Raw genomic sequence first — 19896 nt, forward strand, 5'->3', positions numbered from 1 at the left:
ATTGATGAAAAATTCTCTAACTATTGCAAATGATTCCTTCCAAACACTGCAACTTGTATACAGGGGCCTGTCTAACCCTTCATTGTACCTCTTCAGCTATCACTTCCTCTACATTCCTAAGAACCATCTTCTCTTTTGCAATAGGAGTACCATATTTTAACTCAGAACAACGACCAGTATATCAACTACATGCAATAGTGTGTTCTCTTTGGAAATAGCTTTCCTCATTATAATAAGGTTCTATACTAGAGGTTTACTTCCATTCATGTTTAAAAATTTTGCAAAAATTCGTCCTATTCATAAGCCTTTTTCGGAGGGTTTTTTCCTTCATACACAGCAGTGTTTTGTCTAGTGTCCAAATTCTGTTCAATGTTAAGATAAGCAGTTTCTTCTTTAGAACAAGTGCTTTTTCAGCAATGCTTTCAATATGTTATGTTTGTTTAAATGCAGCTCTTCTCTTATATTTCTTCATTCTTTGTAGCAAAGTCTGTATTACTCTAGTCCAAAATGTTTTATCTTGTAAGTCTTTAAACTGTGTGTCTCCTTGACAAACTACTTCCTATCTGAAAACATTTCCTACTGTTAGAAACATGAACTCCTTTCTTGTGCCCAGTTGAACTGTAAATTCAATTTTTAGATAAGACTTTACCCTCATTCTGCATTTTACTACATATTTTTTTCATAAGCTGCTTAGTATGCTTACAGTTTCTCTTTTTTCCATCTGGACCTTCTACACCTTATTTTCTTTTTCAGTTTGAAGTTGATAATACTGTTTCCTTTGTTTCTTTCATGTTTGCTTCTTGTCTGGCATGGCAATTCTGCTTGAAATTGAATGGCAAGTACACAACTCTACCTTTAAGACCTTTCTGGAGATCAGTTGGAGGTAACTTCCCTGTCTTTGTTTGCATATGGACTATAGCTTGGAATGGATGTATACATTGTGTCAGAAATGATTTGTAAACATTTAAATCTTGAAGTTCTGGTGGCATTAAAACTAGATCTAACTTGTTATGGGCAGCTGTAGCTTGCATTTTATTATCCTCCAACTTATCACAACAGTACTTACATATAATTTGAAGTGTGCTCAAATCAAACCGTTCTTCTACAAATAAATTTACAGAAAATTGATGCCACTTCCCTTTCTTCTCTTTTTTACTTTTTAAGTACAATTCAACATTTCTACTTTGACTATTGTAATGAATGCGCCAACAACAAAAACAAACACAGTTTTTGTTTCTCTGAAGAACCGTTGTTAAACTTTGCAATGTCTTTTACAAAACTTTCAGTACTAATGCATGTATCTTTTTCCTCTACACTTCCAGTAGTCAAGTCTTCATTTTCCCTAGGCTGCTGTTCAGGACCAATGAAACGAGCTGAATAGCTTTACACACTTTTTCTTCCTCTGCTTCTGTACCATGCAATGGACTTGTATTAATCTCTCCTACACATAAAGCAGGAGTTTTCGCATATGCAAAGTCTCCTAACTAAATTTTGCATTTTAGAGTGATGCACAGCTAGCATCCTGAAGTGATGAAAGCTGCTTGTGCCCACTTTCTTTGATAGACATGCCAGTGAATGTCCCTGTAAATTAGGGTACTCCCAGACTTTGCATTGATCTAATCCTTGCAAATTTGCTATTTTTTTCTCTTGATACTTCTATCTGTAAATTGATGAAAAATTCTCTAACTATTGCAAATGATTCCTTCCAAACACTGCAACTTGTATACAGGGGCCTGTCTAACCCTTCATTGTACCTCTTCAGCTATCACTTCCTCTACATTCCTAAGAACCATCTTCTCTTTTGCAATAGGAGTACCATATTTTAACTCAGAACAACGACCAGTATATCAACTACATGCAATAGTGTGTTCTCTTTGGAAATAGCTTTCCTCATTATAATAAGGTTCTATACTAGAGGTTTACTTCCATTCATGTTTAAAAATTTTGCAAAAATTCGTCCTATTCATAAGCCTTTTTCGGAGGGTTTTTTCCTTCATACACAGCAGTGTTTTGTCTAGTGTCCAAATTCTGTTCAATGTTAAGATAAGCAGTTTCTTCTTTAGAACAAGTGCTTTTTCAACAATGCTTTCAATATGTTATGTTTGTTTAAATGCAGCTCTTCTCTTATATTTCTCCATTCTTTGTAGCAAAGTCTGTATTACTCTAGTCCAAAATGTTTTATCTTGTAAGTCTTTAAACTGTGTGTCTCCTTGACAAACTACTTCCTATCTGAAAACATTTCCTACTGTTAGAAACATGAACTCCTTTCTTGTGCCCAGTTGAACTGTAAATTCAATTTTTAGATAAGACTTTACCCTCATTCTGCATTTTACTACATATTTTTTTCATAAGCTGCTTAGTATGCTTACAGTTTCTCTTTCTTCCATCTGGACCTTCTACACCTTATTTTCTTTTTCAGTTTGAAGTTGATAATACTGTTTCCTTTGTTTCTTTCATGTTTGCTTCTTGTCTGGCATGGCAATTCTTTTTTTATTTCAAAGTGTGTATCTGGAAAAAATAAACAGCAAATTAACATCCACATTAATTTTCATTATTGCTAATTCACTGAGTAACTGCTGTATTCTTTACACTGTTGGTTGTAAATAGTTATAGAACACATATTTTCCTTTTTTCTTTGCTCTGTTTCTTACAGTAGGCAAATATAGCTGTGCATTTATATACCACTCTTGCTCATAGCCTCTAAAAGTCTGTTACTATTCTTGTCTACATCAGTGTGAACCTCGATGTTTCAGCATATGTATCAGTGTGTACCTGGAAGTGTAAGCATATGTGTTAGTGTGTTCTTGGTGTGTCAGTGTATGCATGAGTGGGTGACTGTGTGTGTCAGAGTATGCATAATTGTGTGGCTAGCTGTGTTTGTATATGTATAGGTGTGTGTCTGGGTGTGTCAGTGCATCTATCATTGTCTGCTTGAGTGTGTTAGTATATACATAAAGATGTATCTGGTTGTGTTAGTGTATGCATTAGTGTATGCCTGGGTGTGTCAGTGTATGCACATGTTTGTGCCTGGGTGTCTTAGTGTGTGGGTCAGTGTGTGACTGGGTGTTTTAGTGTCTGTATCAGTGTGTACCTGGGTGTGTCAGTGTATGCCTTATTGTTTGTGCAGCCATGTATCTATATACATTAGAGTGTTTTTGGGTGTGTTAGTAGATCCATGAGTGTGTACCTGTGTATGTCAGTGTATCCATCAATGTGGGCCTGGGTGTCTTAGTGTATTGGACAGTGTGTGACTGAGTGTGTTAGTGCCTGCATCAATGTGTGGCTGGGTGTGTCAGTCTATGCCTTAGTGTATATGCAGCAGTGTCACTAAATACACCAGAGTGTTTCTCGGTGTGTTAGTGGATGCATGAGTGTCTGCCTGGGTGTATCAGTTTATGCATCAGAGTGTGCCTGTCTGTGTCAATCTATGCATTAGTGTTCATATGGCAGTGTCACTATATGCATTGGAGTGTATTTGGGTGTGTTAGTGTATGCATGAGTGTCTGCCTGGATGTGTCAGTGTATAGATCAGTGTGTTCCTGGGTGTCTTAGTGTATGGGTCAGTGTGGGAATGGGTGTGTTAGAGTCTGCACGAGTGTGTGGCCGGGTGTGTCAGTATATGCATTAGTGTCTGTGCAGTCGAGTCACTATATGAATCAGAGTGTATTTGCATGTATCAGTATATGCATGAGTGTGTGGCTGGGTATGTCAGTGTATGTATCAATGTGTGTCTTGGTATCTTAGTGTATGGGTCAATGTCTGCCTGAGTGTGTCAGTGTATGCATCAGTGTGTGTCTGGTTGTGTAAGTTTATGCCTTAGTGTATATGCGGCTGTGTCCCTATATGAATTTGAGTGTATTTGGGTGTGTCAGTGTATGGATCAGTGTGTGCCTAGGTATCTTAGCGTCTGGGTCAGTGTGTGACTGGGTGCATCTTTTAGTATGGCTATCCCTGTTGGTTTGATGTGATTTCAGACTGTAAGTGCATTGGGTCCCTGCTAACCAGGGGGCAGATGTACGACCATTTTTTGTGATCGCAATGGGCAATTTGGCCCGTTTGGGGCCACAAAAAAACGGATGCACAATGTACTAACCCTATTTTGCAATTCGCTAATCTATTAGTGACTCGCAAAATAGGGTTAGCGACTGGCTATGAGGAAGGGGCGTGCCAAAGGCATCCCTTCCTAGTAGCGAGTCTTAAACCTATGTATGATTGTTTTGCAACCGCAAAACACTGCAGTTTACCACCCTCTTCAAAAGGGTGGTAAAACCATTCACAAACAGGAAGGGGTCCACCAATATATATTATGTCACACTCAACGGACTAACACTCCAAATCCACTAAGCTAAGCTAAACTAAACTGGACGAATATCACAAAATTGGCACTGACATTGTATAAACCTTTGAAAGTCACACAAAAAACAAGGTTTACAACTAAGTTATAGTTCAGAAACCCTAATTTACGTTTGGTATATTACAAACCCAAAATAAGCTCCACAAACCATAGAAATTCTACTGTTACAGTTATGTTTTAATTTTATAATTTAGGCACCACTTACACACCTATTTCTATCTAAGTTGTGCCAACCAGACCTTAAACTACACAACCACAGCAAATTTATAGCTTATACTTATCTGCTGAAATTATAATTTACGTACCTTTTTCATATTACTGTAAGTCAGTCTCATTACTAAAATGTATTCCTATACACAACCTTTCAATGACTATCACTGGTGAGCTTTCGTAGACAGTCTTGTCACCTCACTCTCCACACTACATTAACTATAACATGCCACTATACCCTGCACTGTGTTCCGGCTAATAATATAATTTCAGATGTTAGAAGTGTTTTATTTCCTGCAATAATTTCACATGCTCTAACTTAGGTAATATCCAAGGGTATAGGTAGTGCATGGAGAAGGAGGAGTGTTACTGGTAGGTCTAAATATCAGAGGAGTCTGTGAGGCAAGTGATGCAAGTAATAGCACTAACATGATTAATGATGATAATGCTGATGCTCATGCTTGTTGCTGCATGTGCCATGTGACTACAGGGGTTACTTATTCTTCATCAGCAGCAGTTGTGCGGATTCAATACCCTCCACATCTACCATCTTGACCAACTCCAGTTTGAGACCCAACAGACATCTTCCCACTGAATTAGTTGCAGGGACTTTTCATTCAAACCACTGGGGGCCTATGGTCGAGGAACTATGGCAATCATAGACTGACTCTTCCCCAAATACTGAGACTTTAAACATACAGCAGCATGTTGTTATCTGCTGATTCTGGCTGAAGTGCCCCCTTTAAAGCATAATCAAACCTAGTCATGGGAACAGCTGCATAATTGGGTCATTCACCAGCTCAGCACCCAGAAACTTTTCAATGTCAGGGAGTGCAATGAGTTTTTAATGATGTGCAGGGTTTGTTGGGTGAAGCTCTGGGTCAACAATATAGAGGGAGATTGCATCATGATGAATTGTAGACATCAGCCCTGTGTGAGGAAGTTATTGAGGTATAACATTAAGGGTCCCTTTGCCAATTCAAAGGTTGCCTCATTACCACTGGGTTTTTACTACATGCCCATTATGCAGAAAAGGTCTCCATCAATGTGTCACAACTCCCAGCCCATGTCAGCCCAGGAATGTAACAACTGGTATGCAGCCGTGTCTGGTTTTACTGAAAATGATTGTCTGGGGAAGCACAGGCGTATTTCGAATAAGGTCATGTTTAATCAACTTGTGGTTATGCCTCAGTCCCCCGCCACAAACTCCCCTAGTGCCATTCCAAATGTATGTGCTCCTCCCATGGACATCTTAAGCTGCAATAGCACAGGGCTTCGCTCTAAGATTCATAAATAACATTTATAGCAACATAGAAGATACATAGATCAGAGTGGCAGCTTTCCGTAAGGAGTTAGGATATTGTGATGCACCAGGAAACCTGGGATCTCCGGCCTGTTGTGTAAGAGGAGCTTCATTCATTGTTTTAGTGTGATGGCCACTCCATCTCGCTTTGGCCGTCCTTCGGGGGGCCTTTCAGTTTGGATAAACGCGTTGGCTGGTGGCCAAGCTACAGCTCTGTAAATCCAAGGAAGTGACTTCCAAGTTGTGTTTTTTGAGTGTGATCTCTCCCTGCATTTGATTAACATTTATTATACTGATTTTGTTACTATTGCAAATTCAAGGATTCCTGGTTTGTTTAAATGCATTGGTTTTCCTCTGAGTAAAGCAATCAATGAAGGGCAGCGGATGCCCTTTTTAACGCAAGGCTGTCCCTTCATTCTAAGCTGCGGAATGATGTGATGTGATCAGGGGGTAGGGAGCTAGAGGCTTTCCTCTTGTCATTTGATTTGTATAATGTGATGGATGAGGCCGGTATTAGTGATCAGGGGTTACCCACATTTAGGGGTAGGGTTATTGATTTCTACATTTTTCCTACACGTAATCTACCTAACGCACTACTGCACGGTGCCATCATTTGTTCATATTTCGGAGACCATAAGCCCATTGAGGTATGTCTGACCGTACATATAGGGTGAAATTTAATGTTGCTGCCGGGATTGACAAATTACAGTCATCCACTGATAACCTTAGAGTGGTATGGAAGCTTCAGAATCCCTTCCAGTTCCTGGATAAACGTATTAAATGAGAACCTGGGGCTGGTTTTGAGTTGTTTGGCCGAAGAGGGAGATAATGAGGGAATAGTTAGTGCCTTTGCGATATTTTGCTCAAACATTACAAAAATCCCTTTCAAAACCCCCTAAAGTACCTCACACAGCTCCGAGATGGTTTAACCGCGAATGTTCGGTAGCTGACCCCAGGACCCCTTCACAGGTGCTGCTCTCTGGAAACATTAGAAAGAAGCCACTGCAAAGAGGTGGAAGGAGGTCATCTCACAGCAGTGGGATACACTAGTCTATGCAGCATCCAAAAAAACACAGGAAGGGGCACATCAGCAACAACCGGCGATAATTATCGCTCAGCGCTCTTAGCGTGAGGATAATTATCGCCGGGTAACGTGGATTTTTATCGCTGAGATAGCGTGCTATTAGCAACGCTTATCTCCTCAGTGATGAAAATCCTAGCGCTAACTGCCTATCGTGAGATTATCGCTGGAAACCCAGCGATAATCTCACGCAATGTGGCGTTAGCTTGTTGATAGGGACTCACAAACTTAGCCATGATATCCACCTTCCATAGGATATCATGGCTAAGTCAGTCCTGAAGCAGGCGTAAGGAAAGTAGCGATAACAGGGGTTATCACTACTTTTCTTGCCGCTATGCTGCACTTCTCCTGTCATGTTAGGTTAGGAACGCCCACTTTGCATCTCATTAGAGATGCAAAGCTGGGCGTTAGGATCCCGACAAGGTTTCACGCGTTAGCAAGGCCTTGCTAATTAGGCGATAAAATTATCACCGCTTTTCGGGCGAAATCGGCCACAAATCGGCGATAATTTTTTATCGCCAGCTCGTAAATATGCCCCGAAGTCCTTCTGGATTGATATATCGGCCATGAGAAGCGCTAACCTTACAGTGACTCTGAGTGACTGTCATATCACCAGTGAGACACAGCTGGCACATTTCTACAAAATGCATTCTGCGCCAATAACAACAACACGGTTTAAGCCGAATGTTAGCAACTATCCAGATATACAAGTCACCCTATATGAAGTTTTTGCCTCTATTCAGCAGAGTGTTGGCAGAAGGGCGTTGGCTCGGATGGGGTCCCCATCGATCTAATTAAATGCAACATCGAACTCTGGGCCCCACAGCTGACTTATGTCTTTAACAATCTCAAACATTTGCCAGTACCGAGCTCTTGGGCCACGTCCACTATTTATCCAATTTTCAAGAAAGAAAATTGGTCATTACCAAGCTGCTATCGCCCCATCTCACTAAAATGCTGTTTAAACCTGGGAAGAGTTTCGTATAACAGGATCAGGTCCCAGGGAGTTATATGCCATTATACATTCTTGTCAGTATGGCTTCAGAATCCGCACGGGTACTACTGAGCAATGTCTGAACTTAAACTTAAGTGTAGGCAAGTACACAATAGCAGCGCAAACAACTTTATATCTTGTATTTATGGATTTTTCCTTGGTATTTGACTGCATTAATCAGCCAAAGCTTTGGCAACTCCTTCTCTCAATGGGAATGGACGAGGCACATCTAAATTTTTTATAGCATCTCTGCATGGGAATATGAAGGCCCAGATAAGATTTGGCCCAAATGGCAAAGTTTCCAATGAAATATAGATTGTTTGTGGGTTGCGACACGGCTGTGTGCTTGCCACCTTGTTGTTTATCCTGTACATTAACAAGCTCAGCCCTTTTTTGAAAATCATTTTGTACCCCTGACGTCCCAAAGGTAAATGGCGCTCCACTCCCTGTCGTGTTATACGCTGAGGACGCCATGCTGATGGCTCGTACCCAAAAGCACTGCATCTGCTGGGATAATTTTTGGCCAATCCTGATTTACAGACCAATTTTTCCAAATCATATATTATGGTGTGTGGCCCTAAGGGCACTCAGTTCCCTAGTTTTACAATCAGCACAAACCGTGTACAAAGCACCAGCACCTTCTCTTAAAAATGGCGGGGGGAAATTGTGCGCTTATCCGGATAGGGGATCTTCTGGTCGAGTGTGAGGAACTGCTTAGTCCCAACCCAACATGTTTCACTATTCCCAGGGTTCTCCCCACCAAACCCCCAGCAAATGCACATTGCAAGCATGTTTGAAAGATTAAAGAATTGGCCTAGACTAGCTTCATTATCTGGAGCCTTGATCTAATTGTTACTGTCACACCTCAGCCACCCCCTCTTGAAGATGTTCTTCCTTGCAGCAACCGTTTTTTGCCACTCCTCGAGTTGCTTGAGTAACAGTCATCTTCCCATGCCCCTGTTAATGCTGTCCCTATATCTGCTCCGCTCGTTTCTCCTTGTGCTGACATGTATAGTTGCACCTTGTTAATTATGGAACAGAGGGCTGAGGTAGGGGAGCTAAAATCTATGATTATTCATCTGTCGCGTACATGAAAACAACTCCTAATGGCCAGGGGTACCAATTTGCCCATCATCAAGGTCAATACACAGTTGCCCAACAACCCAGCCTACCATCAGACCACACCTACTTAGGTTCCACAAGGGGCATAGGCCAGGGCCACTACAAAGACCTTGGCGGGCACCATCTGAGCTCTGGATCTCTACGAATTTCCAGCCAGATTAATCTACTGGACAATAATCATCAATTACAGGTGCCTCGTACTTTTGACAGATGCAATCAAGCTGACAGTTCTTCCACCAACCAGACCTCACATGGCTGTAGTCAGAAGCCTTTCTCATTTACGTAAGATGCGAGGGAGAGGACTCCCTCAAAAAAAATTGACACATTGGATCAGACATTTCAGGGGCTGTCAGTCAGTCATTCATGATGACATTGTCAGCGCCCTGAGGAACTCCTCACCACACTCAAAGTTTGATATGATCAAGTTAGCATTCAAGGATGAGGCCATGGGTGAAAACTTGGTGGCCCTGGACATTAAGTCCTGGCCACCAACTATTTCATGTGTACAGTTTAAGTAGTATCGCACAGAAAACGACTGGCATCGCACCATTCACCAAAGGGGGGAATCTAATCAAATCTAAGCAATGTAGATTGACTCATGGTCCCTGCAAAAACACTTATGCAGCACATTTGCTCAACTCCAATGAAGTCTAACCATCAGCCCATGTTAGAGCCCTATAGTGTTATGACATTGTTACCCCGCTCTCTCGTTTTAGAAGTCTATTCAACCATTAACCCATCCATGAGCCCTGGTCCACCCTTTACACCTAGCACTCCTACTAGTCTGATAGTCACCAATGTTACTTTGCCAGTTGAATTTCCTTTCGCCCCGATGTGTACCACATGCAGTGTCCTCATTGTCCAGCGGCTTCCTCTGACAAAACCTACATCATGGAATATTGCCGGTCTCAGGTCTAAAATGGTTCGACCAGACTGGAACAAATTCATCATCGAACACAAAATTTGTTTTTTCTCAGAGACATGGAGCACTGACCCAATATTTAGCCCAAAACTACCTTAAATTTCATGTCGCAGCAAAATCGAGCTTAATTGGTGGACCCTCAGGTAGTGAAACCACTTAGATCAGAGCATCCCTTAATTGTAAAATTTGCCAGCTAGACATAGTCTGTCCAGATATCCTGAGCATTCAACTATCGATCAATAAGAACTTTTGTGTTGCCATTTTTAATTCTATGCTAGAGGGGAAAAGGGCGGTTTAGCCTACAAATCTTCCAATCTCTTGATGACTATCCAGAAGGGTGCCACTTGCAACATCACCTAGTTTTGGCAGGGGACTTCAACACTACCTGTGAGCCCATCGAAAAGCACAATGTCCAGCAAATATATGATGAAGATGAAACATGGACTGTTCCACATTTGGGAATTGCCCCCATATAAAGTGGACCCAGGCTGCTCCTCAGTTAAAGGGCCTTTTCATTGAACTTGTGGTTAGTGCTACTAATGGCCGCACTAGATCTGACTTCAAGGGGGCTATCATATGCAACAAACCCAACAATACCAGTCATATCGACTATAATCTGGTCGATCTGAGGCTGTGGTCACCTTTTGACGATATGGGTATTATAAATAAGGGCTGAGAGCGACCACAATGTGTTGCCCTCTCCATGTCAGCTCTCTGCCCTAGCCACTAACCTAACCGCTTTTACCCCTCTTCCACAAGAGATAGTGAACCCACAACAGATATGGGACAATTGTAATGGCACCAAATATTAGCCCACCATTATCCGCCAGGACTAAAATGCATAATGGCCCCGTTAATGAAAAGGACCACAAGGCTATTAGAGTCTTACATAGTCATTTTTAGGTCTCGCTTGCGTGGGTTGCGCGCATGCACAGTCTCGCTGGCGAGATTTAACGTTTTGGGTATTTTTCTGTAAAGGGCGTTATGCCCCGCCCCTCTTTCCCATCGGCTGGCGTCACTGTTTATGCTAAATGGTGGCCAGCCACTGGAAAAGAGCTCTACGTGACGTTTATGTTAGGCTTTTTGAGCCGTCCCACATGGACGGGCTCGTCTGCTTTCCGGCTGAAGTAAAAGGTTTCTTATCTTTATGGGGCCAAACACATAGCCCCATAAAGATAAGAAGCCTTTTAGCAGGCGAGGCTATCCATGTGGGACGGCAGAAAAAGAGAAAAGTATATGTCATGGCGAGCGCTTGTTATATGAATCAAGCGGTAGGCGGAGTTGTTGTTTTTTGTGTATGAGGCTGGACCACGTGGGGTTCTGCCTGATGTCATTGTGCTCTGCAGCGAGAGAGAGGACAATCCTTCCTGGGCCGCTGCCAAGTGTATGCACGTCATCCCCCCTTAGCAGCGAGTCTACCCAGTGCAAACAACAGGGAGGGGAGGGGAGTGGCATGCACACTGAGCAGGAAATAAACTGCTGTAACCCCCAAGCTGCTGCTCCCACACTGGGACAGCTCTCCCTTCTTAAAGGCACACACTGTCGCAAGGACAGACACAACGGCAGAAAAAAATGCACCCGCAGAGCGGTACACTCAGAGATTTTAACATAACCTTGGAATGTGAGGGGGCTTAGGGGAATGAAATCACAAAAACAAAAAAAGGGCAAAACAAGGAAAATCAATATGATTGTTCATCTAGGAATGTACACATTCTTCACCCTAGCAGTCAGATCGGTGTTGAAACGAGCTCGTAACAATTTGCAATTGATTTCGGGTAAGGGGTGGAGAGCTGTGCGTTTATGGTTGTGTGTAAATTAATTTGCTTCATGTTTGTGTTTTGTGGGGACACGTTACATCTGAAACGCGACCCAGGTGTGGATATGTTGCGACAGTTGAACCTCTGACAGACATGCGATGTGTTATTAGGTAGCGCTTAGAAACTGCTTGTGTATTCAATTATGGGGTTTGTATTATGGATGATTGTAGGGGATGAAGGAGTGGGATTGGTGGGTAACTTCTAGCTCCCCACATAAAGTTTATTTGTAAAAAATGTTTTTTTTATTATTACAGCCGCATGTAATGTCTCCATGGACTACTGCTTTCACGCCACGGTGCTTTTGCCCTCCTGGCCATAGGTTCAAATCGAGGCGGGTTTACTCAGCCTTTCATCATTAAGAGATCAATAAAATGAAATAGGTACACTTGAGTTGGGATACAATAAACACCTCCTATCAGCGCCTAGATGATGCCCCAAGGGCTGAGTGTGCGCTTTATAGATAGACATATTGTGTAATTATCATAACATTTTTTAAACTTTTTGTGGGAACTGTTTTAAATGACTAGAATGCATTAACTACCTGCAACCTCATAATTTCCCTATAAACTCACAATATATTCTCCTGATGCAACGGAAACGTTTTTTTTTAACATTCAGTTACAATAATTGTGTAATGGAGGGATTAAGAATACACACGTTTTCTTATAAGCGAATTAGAAATAAAAGGTCCATTAGAACCCGGCAGTTTTGAGGGTGATATGTCCTTTTGATACTTAGTGAACGCAGAGTACTTTTCATATCTGTAATGAACAGGTCTGTGTTTTTTATATCACAGTAATGTGTGCTTCCCCTGGGTGTGTTCCGTATGTGTACTCTGTGCGTTCGTTCTGTTTGTGTTTTATGCATGTGTGCTTTTGTGTACGAGTGTTTGCTTCTGGCACTGGCCACGTGCATTTGTATGTGTGCTTCAACGTAATCTAGTTTGAGTTTGTATGTTTCTGTGTTTGTGTGCTTCTTTATATACGTAAGTGGAAATTGTGTGTTATTGATTGTGCTTCCCTGTAACTATGTGTGTGTGGCATCTGTACCGGTGTGTGTTTTTGTCCTTCCTTTTATCAGTGTGATTTGTTTGTGTGTGCACTTCTCTGTAAATTGTGCACGGATACGCTTAACTGTATCACTGTGTGCGCGCGCGTGCTTCCGTGTACCATTGTGTGTCTGTGTATGTATGCTTCCTGTACCCTTGTGTGTGTGTATGGACTCGTCTCCATCAGTTTGCCAGTGTGTTGGTCGGTGTGTTTATGCTTCTCTGCATCAGTGTGTGTCTGTGTGTGGGTGTGCGTGCTTCCCATAATTGTGCCAGTGTCTCTGCTTCCGTGTGTGTCTGAACCTTGTGTGCTCTAGTGCATTTCCCAGCGCCCACTGCTGCTTGTCTCACGGCGCTCTCGAGCCGCAGACACCAGCTACGTGCATGTATCCCGGCCTCTGGGAGCTGTCACAGGACGAAAGCTCACTTCCACCCCAGGCCAACACATGACATGTCACGCGTTTCATTTAACGGATTACTGACCGTGGGCCCCACAGACAGTCAAATGACCTCACAGGAAATGTGTAATTCCACAACGCTCCCCACCTCACTGAGAACACCACAAATGCAGAACCGTGAGGTCAGAAAACATTTCAGGGGCGTTCAAAGGGAAGTAATCTCTTCCCCGCTCCATCCATTCCGATAAAATAAGGGTTCGTTTATTTACCTAGCACCAACAGGACAAAACTATTCTTCTGATCCCTAGTATATTCCCGTGCGTCCTGCCTCAGCAGTGTGCACTTTCACCCTTTTGTTGGGCACAGGGGAGGGACAGCGCCACACAGACGGTGCATTTGTTATAATTTCCAGTCCCATAAAATACAGCTTTTGAGAGGTTCAAGGCAGCGGCTTGAGTTGTAGTAGTTCAGGACGTTCTTGTGGCATAAAAGTTCACATGTTTTCATTAGGTCGAGTAACAAGAGGACAATGGTTTATCGTGTTCTCTCACGGGTGACTCATGATAATCTCTACCCGCACCTCTGTACAGCGCTTCGATGCATTTTACTTGGTCGGCGCTATATAATTGTACCGACATATACATTTAGACATTCGAACACAGCCCAGAAATCACCCAGTGCGCTCTGTCACTGAAGCGCGTGACGTTTCTGAATGCGTAGGGAATGTGATCCAGGGTGGGGTGGAAAGGCACATGAAGCAGGGAGTGGTGCAAAGGACGTATTACACCCGGTGTAGTGCAAAGGCCGCGGAGAGCGAGGTTATGTAACAGAATCAAACACGGAAGGTGTTGTCAAGGGCTCGACTCTATCCAGTGCTGTACTGTGTATGGTGTATGGCACAGTGTAACTGACTAACTGCACATATGACTGTACGTGAATGTGCATATTAGTGAATAAGTCATCACATGAGTAACTGGACAAGTGACTGACTGAGTCAGCCAATGAGTGACCGCGAATGAGTGAGAGGCTGTGCGCCTGTATAGATTGTATGTGTGAGTATGTGAGTGAGTGTGCACGGGATTTGCTGAATAATTGTGTAGAGGAGTCAGTGAGTGTGGCTGAGTGAGTGAGTGTGAGCATGTGAATGAATCACTGTGTAAGTGAGTGAGCTGCTGAGTGTACTGGGAAGTGTTTGAGTGTAACTGTTCCAGAGATTGAGTGAGTGAATGCATTTGACCTTGTCCACAGGAGAAAACTGTGGGAGGTCCTTGGGAAAATTGGAGTTCCGTGTGACTTACTGTCTTTGATTGAAGAACTTTACACAAGGAATTTTGCTAGGGTAAGATGGGACCCTGGCGGTGAAACAACCACTAATGTAAAAAAACAGTGACCCCCTGCTGCTAATGTGGGTTCCTAGGGCAGGGAAATAACATAATGAGACAAGCATTGGCATAGACAATAGGTCTCACCTTTGGGACCTTATAAGTGTTTAATTATCCAGCACAATATCCTTGGTGCAATAACATCAACTGTTACATGGCTAAACACTTATAAGGTCCCAAAGGCGAGACCGTTTGGCTATGCCAATGCTTGTTTAACACATCCTGGCAAACTTCACAATTCCTGTTTTACATCTTAAAAAATGTGCCCATCAACCCAGTTTCTGGTATAACGGGGAATGTCGTCAGCTTAAAAGTATTCTGGTGCAGGCCATCAGAGCTCAGGATTCTGTTTGAATTCCTGTTATTAGGAAGGTCCATAAAAAGTGTTTGGATAAAGCCAAAAAGGATTGGGACGAACAAAGGTGACAGGACCATAAGAATGCCTCCTTTTTCAGGGATCCTACTACATTTTGGGCGTTGGTCTCATGGGGTGGTAATACCACAAGGCACCTAAACCTAATAAATATGTTTCCCCATCTGAGTGGTCAGTTATCTTTAAGAACTTATACCACAATAGCACAACGTTTTTAACTGAGGGTCCTTCTCTGTCTATTACTTATCTGAGAAGCGTCAAGCCAATATTTGATTTATCTGATATTTTAGACGCCCTTAACACTATCATGAGAGGCACGGCTGCTGACCCAAATGGTATACCAGCCTACATATTCCTCCATAATATTGGAGCATGGTCTAAATATGTGCTTATCCTTGCTAATGCCATTGCTAAGGGAGCACCCATCCCTGATTCCTGGAAGGGAGCCGTAGTGCTCTCAATGTACAACAAGCATTTGCAATGCAATAGGTCTCGCAACTGCGAGTTTTGGAGCTATTGGTATTGTAAATGACAATGCCTTTAATTTATTCACAAGCATCAGGCATCAGACATCCACAAGCATCAGACATCAGGCATATGACATCCACAAGCATCAGACATCAGTCATGAGACATCAGACATCCACAAGCATCAGACATCAGTCATCAGGCATCAGACATCCACAAGCATCAGACATCAGGCATCAGGAATCAGACATCCACAAGCATCAGGCATCAGTCATCAGGCATCAGACACCCACAAGCATCAAACATCAGGCATCAGACATCCACAAGCATCAGACATCAGGCATAAGACATCCACAAGCATCAGACATCAATCATGAGACATCAGGCATCAGACATCCACAAGCATCAGACATCAGTCATCAGGCATCAGACATCCACAAGCATCAAACATCAGGCATCAGACATCCACAAGCATCAGACATCAGGAATCAGACATCAGGTATCACACATCAGACATCAGGCATAAGACATCAGACATCAGGCATCAGACATCCACAAGTATCAGACATCTACACGCATCAGACATTAGACATCAGGCATCAGACATCAGGCATCAGACATCATGCATCAGACATCAGGCATCAGACATCAGGCATCAGACATCCACAAGCATCAGACATCCACAAGCATCAGGCATCAGGCATCAGACATCATGCATGAGACATCCACAAGCATCAGACATCAGGCATCAGACATACACAAGCATCAGACATCAGGCATCAGACATCATGCATCAGACATCATGCGTCAGACATCAGGTGTCAGACATCAGGTGTCGGACATCATGCGTCAGACATCCACAGGCATCAGACATCAGGCATCAGACAGCCACAAGCATCAGACATCAGGAATCAAACATCCACAAGCATCAGACATCAGGAATCAAACATCCACAAGCATCAGACATCATGCATCAGTTATAAAGGTCTGAAAGGTACTTCATATCGACACACTTATGCTTACTGAAGGATTCACTGTGTGTTGTGTGAGACCTGGTAGAAAATGAACTGAAGAATACACCTGTAACTGGGCCAAGGCTAATATTCAATCTATTGTGTACTGTCAGTAAGTTAAGGCAGAGTGGAACATTTAAGTCACATCTTTGGCAGTCTGCCACAACTGGCCAGGAACAATTCAAAGAGAGAGGAGGTGAAGCCGACGGGAACTCAACGCCCAGCTTCTGCAGCAGACCTAAACGTTTTTAATCCATGCCGGGAGATAGCGAGCAGCCCGCCCAGGGTCGAAGTTTGTTAAGAGGTGGAGCCAGGGGTACGCTTTGTGAGTTCTTTCGAGCCTTCAATAAGTGATGCAATTGATTAATTCAATGGTTTTCACTGCTTGACCTCAGAAGGATAAAAGTCAGAGTCATCAGAGCTGGTAACAGAGATTTGAGGAGTCACATTGGTATAACGTAGGAGTGGGAAGTAAGCACGCACCACCTCTCTTGGTGCACGCCTTCCCCAAGCGCTTTTAAAATGTTTGAGCTCGGCTGGCATGCGGTAGAGAGATTTCTTGCCAGCCTATCACGTCCGACAAGCCGTCAGGGCTGGGGCAAGCAGCCATGAGTCAAGCTTTCCTGCATGGCAGGAGTGTATCTGGGCCTTCATGCTGTGGAGAGTGGTTAATGGTGACACCAGACACTGGGCTTGAATGCACGTAGCTGAGAGAATGAGGGGGTTGCGATACAGGGGTGGGGTGTTACACACAACTCAAGAACGCCCCTGATGCCCACAAGTTTATATGACGTGTCAGGGAAAATCTGACTCTAGGCTCAACCAAAAACACTGTATGCATACTCCCTACTTGGAGCAACACTACTGCATTACATTGTAAAAGGTAAAAGTTTAGCTTAAACTAGTGAGTGCCAATACATAGCGCACAGTAACGTCACACAGACTTATAATAATCACATACTACTATAACAGTACGCATAACTTTACCATCCCTAATGTGTTGTGTTACAACACGCTACTCGACTACAATATTACATCAAGAAATGTATGTGGATAGGATGCACACGCTCCCTCACTGACAGTCACACGAAGAGAACTTAATATAAGCATGGTAATTGGAATAGTATAGATGCACGCCCCTCAGTAACTTACCGGCATTGGGCAGCTCCAGCAGTGTTCAACGTATAAAAGTAAACTAGTCGTTCCTCACGTTAAGAGCACAGCACCATGCCCCCTCTAGCAGCTACACCGCTGACTTGAATGTTTAAAGGTGCGCATATTGTCGCGTACAGGTCAGCCATGGAAAAGGCATTGCAAACAAACTAAACGCAGATGTCTGCAGGCCATCCCATCTGCTATTAGCTGCAACCGCCTCAAAGCAAAGCCCCCAAAAAGGGCTAGGCTCAAAGTCGGCTCAGCAGTTCCGATAAACAAAAGAGCATAAAAAACAAGTACAATAGAAAACGTAAATCCAAACCCTTAGCGCGCGCGGTGCTGGTGAACTTTGAAGCTGTTATTCATGGCTAGGGTCTTAAGGGGCTCGATGTGGAGGCAGAACAATGCGGCGCCACCACAGAGCAAGAAACACTGCTCAGAGCAGGGGCTCTGCTCTGTACGTTCATGGCAAGACACTGAGCCTTAGGAGAAAGGAAGCCCTTGTATGTTTCTTACCAGGGGTGTACTTGAGCACCATGGACTGTGTGCGGGGGGGAGGCGCCCAAGGCGGCCGTTGGTAGCTAGATGCTGCTGGGCAAGGCCGGGAGGGACGCCAGCCCTGCTCCCAATGTGTGCTCAGCAGCAGTGCCCTCCGAGTGAGGGTATGGAGGGCAAAGGATACCTCTGTTGGTGAAGGGAGACATAGGAGCAGCGATGGCACCGGAGCAGCCCTAGCGCCAAGCCTCCATCTCGTCCCCATAATAACAGCAAACTCAACTCAGACGTGCACATTCCCAACGTCTCGTGAGTGATGTGCACCTGCTGAATGTAAAAAAAATAGCGATCTGGGAGGGGTGGTGGGGCGGCAAACACGCACAGGGAGACAAGCGCAATATAAATTACATAAACAGCGTCCTGCGAGTGGTGTGCCCGCACTGGCACAGTCATACTTTATATGGTCACACTTGGTCACTGCCCACAGCTGGTAGCCTCTCCTGCAGTCTGGAGCGCCCGCCGCACTGATAATTAAAATGTTACCTGCGGGCTTGGGGCCTCCTGAAGTGTCCACCATGGTTCAAGTTGAATTGAATCGCGAACGTCCCTCCTTTTGTGTTTACATTCGTTGGATTGATTAAAACAATAACTTGAAGACGTTCTAATAAAGCAATCTGCTAGTACGTATAACAATCTAAAAAAATGTCTTCCGCATATTAAAAGCTCTGGGGCAGATTTATGTTGCACTTGCGCCACTTTTGCGCCGCCGTTGCGTCACTTTTGTGACGCAGCAGCGGCGCAAATCCTGCGCCATGGTGCGGGGTATTTACAACGTGACGCATCTGGGAGATGCGTCACGTTGTAAAGCCCTGCGCCACATGTAGGCGTTCCAGGGCAGGTGGGGGCGTTCCTGCGCAGGAACGCCTCCTAAAAGTGGCTGAGTGAAATCTACAAGATTTCACTCAGTCACTTTTAGGCCCATGCTGCGTCAAAACCCTGCGCCTGCTTGAAGCAGGCGTAAGGATTGACGCAGCATTGTAAAGATAGGGCCCCCCAGATCATTGCTGGAGCTGCGTCGCGCTTGCGACGCAACTCCAGCACTTTTCGGCACAGATGCGTCACGCATCTGTGCCGTTTTTGCCCCATGGTGCGCCGCATTATAAATGCGGCGCATGCATGGTGGCGCAGGTGTGGCGCATAATAACTGGCGCATCCCTGCTGATATGCAGGGATGCGCCAGTCGTCATAAATCTGCCCCATAATGTTTCTGTTGCAGTGAATTTGCGTGTGCGCCCTGCACATTGTCTCCGTCCTGTAATATGTCTGTGGCCCCTCTGCTGACGTGTACAGATGCACACAAGCGTCAGCAAAACAGAACCACTCGCATGTGAACACAGCACAGACACAGTGATCACAGCGGCAGGAGCGGGGGGGGGGTGCAGGAAGACAAAACTGGTCTATTCTCTTCAGCAGCTTCGTAAATACTTTCAGAGTTTTGACTTCAGTTCAGTGCAGGGGCGTAGCTTGGCCAGCCAGATTGAGGGGGATTGGGGGGTGAAATTCATATTTCCCTACAATCAGGATGGCATATCTTGTGAAGATATAAAGCAGTACCTAAAACACAATATTTTTCAAAGTAACCAACACTTCCTAAGACCTTCAAAACACGAGAGAGCAGGTGTGTGCTTGTTTTTGTTTGTGTAAAAAATCCCAGGTGAAATCTGACACAGGCCTCACCATACCCGACTAAAAGCACTTGCAC

At 43.9% G+C, this 19896-nt stretch overlaps 1 protein-coding gene across 1 annotated transcript in view; it reads left to right on the forward strand.

The window, feature by feature from the left end:
* Positions 1-829: 829 nt before the first annotated feature.
* Positions 830-19896, forward strand: part of LOC146806291 (uncharacterized) — a 131622-nt gene continuing 112555 nt past the window's right edge. Inside the window, exon 1 of the mRNA XM_085620623.1 lies at positions 830-883. The gene's annotated coding sequence lies outside the window, so the exon portion shown is untranslated. The remainder of the gene's footprint in view (positions 884-19896) is intronic.

The sequence above is a fragment of the Triturus cristatus genome, chromosome 8, assembly GCF_964204655.1.
Source record: "Triturus cristatus chromosome 8, aTriCri1.1, whole genome shotgun sequence".
NCBI classification, from domain to species: Eukaryota; Metazoa; Chordata; class Amphibia; order Caudata; family Salamandridae; genus Triturus; species Triturus cristatus.